Source organism: Tursiops truncatus, chromosome 8 (assembly GCF_011762595.2).
Source record: "Tursiops truncatus isolate mTurTru1 chromosome 8, mTurTru1.mat.Y, whole genome shotgun sequence".
Classification (NCBI taxonomy): domain Eukaryota; kingdom Metazoa; phylum Chordata; class Mammalia; order Artiodactyla; family Delphinidae; genus Tursiops; species Tursiops truncatus.
In genome coordinates, this window is record NC_047041.1 from 22497017 (window position 1) to 22505139 (window position 8123).

At 39.0% G+C, this 8123-nt stretch overlaps 1 pseudogene; it reads right to left on the reverse strand.

Annotated features, from left to right (window-relative positions):
- Window positions 1–866: 866 nt before the first annotated feature.
- On the reverse strand, window positions 867–2730 carry LOC101324752 (elongation factor 1-alpha 1-like; annotated as a pseudogene).
- Between the last annotated feature and the right edge of the window lie 5393 nt (window positions 2731–8123).

An 8123-nucleotide genomic window follows, 5' to 3' on the forward strand; every position in this document is an offset into this window, starting at 1 on the left:
TTTCAGATTCTTTTCCATTATAGGTTATTGTAAGATATCGAATACAGTTTCCGGTCTTATACAGTAAATCCTTGTTGTTTATCTATTTTATCTATTGTAGTGTGTATCTGTTAATTCCAAACCCCTAATTTATCCCTCCCCCTCCCCCTTCCACTTTGGTAACCATAACTTTGTTTTCTATGTGTGTGAGTCTATTCTTGTTTTGTAAATAAGTTCATTTGTATCATTTTTTAAGATTCCACATATAAGTGATATCATATGATATTGGTCTTTGTCAGACTGACTTCACTTAGTATGATAACTTCTAGGTCCAGCCATGTTGCTGCAAATGTTAATATTTCATTCTTTTTAATGGCTGAGTAATATTCCATTGTATATATATATATATATGTGTGTATATATATATATATATATATATATATACACCACATCTTCTTTATCCATTCATCTGTCAATGGGCATTTAGGTTCCTTATAAAACACCAAAAATAGCTGATAGGAAATGCTTACTTAAATCTTTTACCTAAGTCATACTATAGGAATTTACAGTCTTGACCAAAAGAGGACACAGGTTTCTCATTAAACTTTATTTTAATGGGTCTCAAAATTCTGTGACAGATTTTTAGTCAAATTGTTTCTATTAAAAATTACTGATTTTTAAAACTTATAACTTAAAACTGCCATACGCACACAAAAACAAATGGTCCACAACATATTTTCCTTTTTTTTCTGAAAGTTTTACAATGCATTATCATTAACCAATCTTTTACTGTTAAACTTAAATGGCCAACAGAAACAAACAATCCTGATAATGTTCTTCAACAACTGATTAAAACTGGGGTGTCAGGTATTAGGGATATTATTCACTTAGCCTTCTGAACTTTCTGAGTCATCCACTGCTTTGACGACACCCAAGACACGTCTGTCTCATGTCACAAACAGCAAAATGACCCTGAGGAGGATTGTCAGAAAAGCTCTCAAAATACATGGGCTTTCCAGCAACCAAATGAACCATGCCAACATCACCAGCTTTACAGAATTGGGAACCATCTTCCAGCTTCTTCACAGAATAGCAGTCAACCTTCCTCTTCAGCCCAGCAAACTTGCAAGCAACATTAGCTATTTGACAATCCTGCACAAGTGCATAGCCAGCACTGATTTGGCCTGGATGGTACAAGATAATCACCTGAGCTGTGAAGCCATCTGTTTCCATTGGTAGATCATTTATTTATTTATTTTTGGCTGCGCTGGGTCTTGGTCATTGCGTGCAGGCTTTCTCTAGTTGCGGAGAGTGGAGGCTACTCTTCGTTGCGGGCGCGGGCTTCTCATTGTTGTGGCTTCTCTTGTTGCGGAGTACGGGCTCTAGGCACATGGGCTTCAGCAGTTGTGGCATGTGGGCTCAGTAGTTGCGGCACATGGGCTTAGTTGCTCCACAGCATGTGGGATCTTCCAGGACCAGGGATTGAACCCATGTCCCCTGCATTGGCAGGCAGATTCTTAACCACTGTGCCACCAGGGAAGTCCCTGGTGGGTCATTTTTGCTGTCATCAGCCACAGTGCCACAACAAACATCTTTTTTTTTTTTTGTGGTACGCGGGCCTCTCACTGTTGTGGCCTCTCCCGTTGTGGAGCACAGGCTCCGGACGCTCAGGCCCAGCGGCCATGGCTCATGGGCCCAGCCGCTCCGCGGCATGTGGCATCTTCCCGGACCAGGGCACGAACCCGTGACCCCTGCATCGGCAGGCAGACTCTCAACCACTGTGCCACCAGGGAAGCCCCACAACAAACATCTCTGACAGACATGTTCTTGACATTGAGACCCACCTTGTCCCAAGATAGAGCTTCACTCAAAGCTTTAGGATGCATTTCAACAGACTTGACTTCAGTTGTAATGGTGACTACAGCAAAGGTGACCATTATGCTGGGTTTGAGAACACCAGTCTCCACAGGGACAGTGCCAATACCGTCAATTTTGTAGACACCCTGGAGGAGCAGACGCAAGGGTTTGTCAGTTGGAAGACTTGGTGGCAGGATGCAATCCAGAGCTTCAAGCATCGTGGTTTCACTGGCATTGATTGCCATCTTTATGAGTGACTTTCCATCCTTCGAGTCAAAGCATGTTTGTACTTGGCTGCAGCATGTTGTCACCATTCCAACCAGAAACTGGCACAAGTGCCACTGTGTTGGAGTTGTAGCCAATTTTCTTAATGTAGGTGCTGACTTTCTTAATGATTTCCTTTTATCTCTTCTGGCTGCCAGGTGGCTCAGTGGAACCCATTTTAACACCAACAATTAGTTGTCTCACCCACAGTCTGTAAGCCAGAAGTGCATGCTCACAGGTCTGCCCATTCTTGGAGATCCCTGCTTCAACTTCACCAATGCCAGCAGCAGCAGCAGTCAGCGCAGCACAGTCAGCCTAGGGTGTGCCTATAGGCATGTTTTGGGTAGTCTCTGTGTCCTGAGACATCAATGATACTACTTGCTGGTCTTGAATTTCTACAGGGGAATATCAGTGGTGATACCAAGCCCATGTTCAGCTTTCAGTTTGCCCAATACCCAGGCATACTTGAAGGAGTCCTTTCTCATATCAGTAGCCTCATTCTCAAATTTTTTCTTTGGCTCTTTTGTTGATCCCACCACATTTGTAGACCAGATGGCCAGTGGTGGTAGACTTGCTCTAATCTATGTGTCTGGTGACAACAATATTGATATGAATCGTTTTCTTTCCCATTTTGGCTTAGATTTAGTTGTGATACTTGTGATCTGGTGGTAAATCTGTTGTGAAAAAGTAGGTTTGAATTCTGTGGCATTAAGTAATTATGTGACTTTGGGAACATGCTTAATTACTCTGAGGTGCAGTTTTCTTACCTGTCAAAGGATAGAAGAAATTAATTATTGGTTCTCTTATCTGTAAAATGGCTCCAATGGTAACTAAGATGCCTTAGGAAGGAGAACAGAATTTGGAATCAGGAAAAATACACCTATGTTTGCATCCTGCTCCTGCCACTCTCTGGCTGTGTGACCTTCAGTTAGCTACTTAACTTCCTAAGCCTTGGTTTCTTCATCTATAAAGTAGTAATAATAACACCTATGCCTCAGATGGCTCTGAAAGGATTAAATATTTTAGCCTAGGTAGAGATGCTTGATAAATATTAAGCCCATCTCTTTCAGATTTAAGTTCAATTTCTTCACTCAGTTTCCTTCTTCATGGTCTTGAAAGAGAAAAATTTCTGGCTCTGTTTTGCAGGGTGACCCAACTTCATACCAACTTACCTCTGTGGAGCAGAAAAGGAAATAATGTTAATTCATCTTTACATTTGCCAATTATATGGAATTTAACAGCAATATTCAAATCCGTACGCTGCTATGGTTACTGGTATAATGTACTAAGTATTAACCGAGAAAACTCTATTTAAGAATGGCATCCAGAGAGGTGGTAAAGTTTGCCTACAGATTCTTTCACTACTATGTAGCTTCTATATCTACTGTAAAGATAATACTTTCCCAGTGTCAATTTGAAGTCCCAAGTCTCTTTGTATTAATAATCCTGGAAGACACAGTGGTAGTGGAACTCTTGACTCACTTTTTCTTCCCCTGGGAATAATTGGAGGCTGTAGTCATCACCCACCTCACTCCTAACCCCAATAAGCTAGGAGTAACTCCATTTAGGTTTATAGCAAAAGGCAGCCCACAGCAAAGAAGGTATGAAACCCTCAGTTTTCCTATGCAAATGGGAAGTCCATTTCTTGATCTGGATCTTGTCCTAACGGTTCTTCTCACTAAATACCCAGCCATCATAAGGATGCCTTGGATAGGACTTTATCTCACTAAATACTGCTTTTGCAGTATTGTTGAAGAACAGCAAGAGCAAGGGCACAAGTCTGTCTGTCTTACTTCTGTCCATATTTCTTGGGTGCCTACACTTTCTGTCTCCCTATGTTCCTAGTATCATGAAAGGGGAAAGGGAGCTCTTCCCAGTACCTAAGAAGTGTTGATGGGCTACTTTATCTGTCCTAAATCTTGTATTTCCTATTGGCCTTATGACATATCCATTTCACCCAGAGTGTGTATCTGAGCTTTACCTACCAAAGAAAGTTAGATTTAGGGGAGGGGGTCTGAGAATGGGTGGAAAGCGACATACAAATATATTATTCTTAATTTTGGTTCACATTTTCAACTGTTATCTTAATGGGATGAGTATATACTGCATTGATCCAACGGCTTTATAATCACTCTTAGGTTGAAATGATAGTGCTAAGCTGATTAAGAATTTCCAAATGAATGTTGTATTTCAAAAGATGCTCTTCTAGGCTTTGTGTTAATATGTGCTGCCTATATTTCTGACCTAATATTTCTCTTTATTTGTATGGCCCGTAATCTTTCTGTGATAAGTATTAACGATTCTAAATTCTAAATTCCTAAAAGAAATGAGCAGATTATGAAAGTTTCTCTACCATGTTGTCATTAGGATGGTAATGGAGTACAAAGATAGCTGGTGCTGATTCAATTTATTTTGCCCTGGAAATACACAATGCCCTAAATTATAAATATACCTTAAACTGAGAGGTTCAGTGCTTCAGTGTAGATATAACATCAAAACTATGTCTTAGATTTTTTTAAAAACATCTTTATTGGAGTATAATTGCTTTAAAATGGTGTCTTATCTCTGCTTTATAACAAAGTGAATCAGATATATATATATATATATATATATATATCCCCATCTCCTCCCTCTTGCGTCTCCTTCCCACCCTCCCTATCCCACCCCTCTAGGTGGTCACAAAGCACCAAGCTGATCTCCCTGGGCTATGTGGCTGCTTCCCACTAGCTATCTATTTTACATTTGATAGTGTTTATATGTCCATGCCACTCTCTCACTTCGTCCCAGCTTACCCTTCCCCCTCCCCGTGTCCTCAAATCCATTCTCTACGTCTGTGTCTTTATTCCTGTCCTGCCCCTAGGTTTGTCAGAACCATTTTTTTTTTTTTTAGATTCCTTAAATGTGTTAGCATACAGGATTTGTTTTTTTTTCTTTCTGACTTATTTCACTCTGTATGACAGACTCTAGGTCCATCCACCTCACTACAAATAACTCAATTTCGTTTCTTTTTACGGCTGAATAATATTCCATTGTACATATGTGCCACATCTTCTTTATCCGTTCATCTGTCAATGGACACTTAGTTTGCTTCCATGTCCTGGCTATTGTAGAGCTGCATTGAACATTGTGATCCAACACTTTTTTTTTTAAACATCTTTATTAGAGTATAATTGCTTTACAATGGTGTGTTAGTTTCTGCTTTATAACAAAGTGAATCAGTTATACATATACATATGTTCCCACAACTCTTCCCTCTTGCATCTTGCTCCCTTCCACCCTCCCTATCCCATGCCTCTAGGTGGTCACAAACCACCGAGCTGATCTCCCTGTGCTATGCGGCTGCTTCCCACTAGCTATCTATTTTACGTTTGGCAGTGTATATATGTCCATGCTACTCTCTCACTTTGTCACAGCTTATCCTTCCCCCTCCCCATATCCTCAAGTCCATTCTCTAGTAGCTCTGCGTCTTTATTCCCGTCTTACCCCTAGGTTCTTCATGACCTTTTTCTTTTTTTTCTTAGATTCCATATATATGTGTTAGCATACGTTATTTGTTTTTCTCTTTCTGACTTACTTCGCTCTGTATGACAGATTCTATGTCCATCCACCTCACTACAAATAACTCAATTTCGTTTCTTTTTATGGCTGAGTAATATTCCATTGTATATATGTGCCACATCTTCTTTATCCATTCATCTGTTGATGAACACTTAGGTTGCTTCCATCTCCTGGCTCTTGTAAATAGAGCTGCAATGAACATTTTGGTACATGACTCTTTTTGAATTATGGTTTTCTCAGGGTATATGCCCAGTAGTGGGATTGCTGGGTCATATGGTAGTTCTATTTGTAGTTTTTTAAGGATCCTCCGTACTGTTCTCCATAGTGGCTGTACCAATTTACATTCCCACCAGAAGTGCCAGAGTGTTCCCTTTTCTCCACACCCTCTCTAGCATTGATTGTTTCTAGATTTTTTGATGATGGCCATTCTGACTGGAGTGAGATGATATCTCATTGTAGTTTTGATTTGCATTTCTCTAATGATTAATGATGTTGAGCATTCTTTCATGTGTTTTTTTGCAATCTGTATATCTTCTTTGGAGAAATGTCTATTTAGGTTTTCTGTCCATTTTTGGATTGCATTGTTTGTCTTTTTGTTATTGAGCTGCATGAGCTACTTGTAAATTTTGTAGATTAATCCTTTGTCAGTTGCTTCATTTGCAAATACTTTCTCCCATTTTGAGGGTTATCTTATGGTCTTGTTTATGGTTTCCTTTGTTGTGTAAAAGCTTTGAAGTTTCATTAGGTCCCATTTTTTTATTTTTGTTTTTATTTCCATTTCTCTAGGAGGTGGGTCAAAAAGGGTCTTGTTGTGATTTATGTCATGGAGTGTTCTGCCTATGTTTTCCTCTAAGAGTGTTATAGTGTCTGGCCTTACATTTAAGTCTTTAACCCATTTGGAGTTTATTTTTATGTATGGTGTTAGGGATTGTTCTAATTTCATTCTTTTGCATCTAGCTGTCCAGTTATCGCAGCACCACTTATTGAAGAGGCTGTCTTTTCTCCATTGTATATTCTTGCCTCCTTTATCAAAGATAAGGTGACAATGTGTGCATGGGTTTATCTCTGGGCTTTCTATCCTGTTCCATTGATCTATATTTCTGGTTTTGTGCCAGTACTATACTGTCTTGATTACTATAGCTTTGTAGGATAGTGTGAGGTCTGGGAGCCTGATTCCTCCAGCTCCATATTACTTTCTCAAGATTGCTTTGGCTATTAGGGGTCTTTTGTGTTTCCATACAAATTGTGAAATTTTTTGTTTTTGTTCTGTGAAAAATGCCATTGGTAGTTTGATAGGGATTGCATTGAATCTGTAGATTGCTTTGGGTAGTAGAGTCATTTTCACAATGTTCATTCTTCCATCCAAGAACATGGTATATCTCTCCATCTGTTTGTATTATCTTTAATTTCTTTCATCAGTGTCATAGTTTTCTGCAAACAGGTCTTTTGTCTCCTTAGGTTTTTTTATTCCTAGGTATTTTATTCCTTTTTTGCCATGGTAAATGGGAGTGTTTCCTTGATTTCTCCTTTAGATTTTCATCATTAGTGTATAGAAATGCAACAGATTTTGTGCATTAATTTTGTATCCTGCTACTTTCCAAATTCATTGATTAGCTCTAGTAGTTTTCTGGTAGCATCCTTAGGATTCTCTATGTATAGTATCATGTCATTTGCAAACAATGACAGCTTTACTTCTTTTCCGATTTGGATTCCTTTTATTTCTTTTTCTTCTCTGATTGCTGTGGCTAAAACTTCCAAAACAATGTTGAATAATAGTGGTGAGAGTGGACAACCTTGCATTGTTCCTGATCTTAGAGGAAATGGTTTACCTTTTTCACCATTGAGAACGATGTTGGCTGTGGGTTTGTCATAGATGGCCTTAATTATGTTTAGGTAGTTCCCTCTATGCTGACTTTCTGGAGGGTTTTTATCATAAATGGGTGTTGAATTTTGTTAAAAGATTTTTCTGCATCTATTGAGATGATCATATGGTTTTTATTCTACAATTTGTTATTATGGTTTATCTCCTTGATTGATGTGTATATTGAAGAATCCTTGCATTCCTGGGATAAACCTAACTTGATAATAGTGTATGATCCTTTTAATGCGCTGCTGGATTATGTTTGCTAGTATTTTGTTGAGGATATTTGCATCTATGTTCATCGGTGATATTGGCCTGTAGTTGTCTTTCTTTGTGACATCTTTGTCTGGTTTTGGTATCAGGGTGATGGTGATGGCGTAGAATGAGTTTGGGAGTGTTACTCCCTCTGCTATATTTTGGAGGAGTTTGAGAAGGTAGATGTTAGCCCTTCTCTATATGTTTGATAGAATTCGCCTGTGAAGCAACCTGGTCTTGGACTTTTGTTTGTTGGAAGATTTTTAATCACAGTTTCAATTTCAGTGCTTGTGATTGGTCTGTTTATATTTTCTATTTCTTCCTGGTTCAGTCTTGGAGTGTTGTGATT